Genomic DNA, 363 nt, shown 5'->3' with positions numbered 1-363 from the left:
ATATATCAAGAAAACATTGATATGTATTTTCTAGTAAATTAACAATACGCGCTGTACGATTCACTCGGACTATGTACATTTAATTGCTTATGAGTATTCACCCTGTTGTTATGTAAAAATATATATATGTATATGTATATATATATATATATGTGTGTATATGTATATATGTATATATATAATATATATATATACACACACACACACACACACACACACACACACACACACACATACACACACACATATTATTTAATATATTTAATTCGTATGTTGTATTTTTTCTTTTTCTTTTTTTTTTACTCTTAGATCTCTTGGACCAAATGAATAAATTTTGCCTTATCGATCGGTACAGGTAACAGT

Source organism: Atta colombica, unplaced genomic scaffold, assembly GCF_001594045.1.
Source record: "Atta colombica isolate Treedump-2 unplaced genomic scaffold, Acol1.0 scaffold82, whole genome shotgun sequence".
In the NCBI taxonomy this organism is placed as follows: domain Eukaryota; kingdom Metazoa; phylum Arthropoda; class Insecta; order Hymenoptera; family Formicidae; genus Atta; species Atta colombica.
This window is presented reverse-complemented; position numbering follows the sequence as displayed.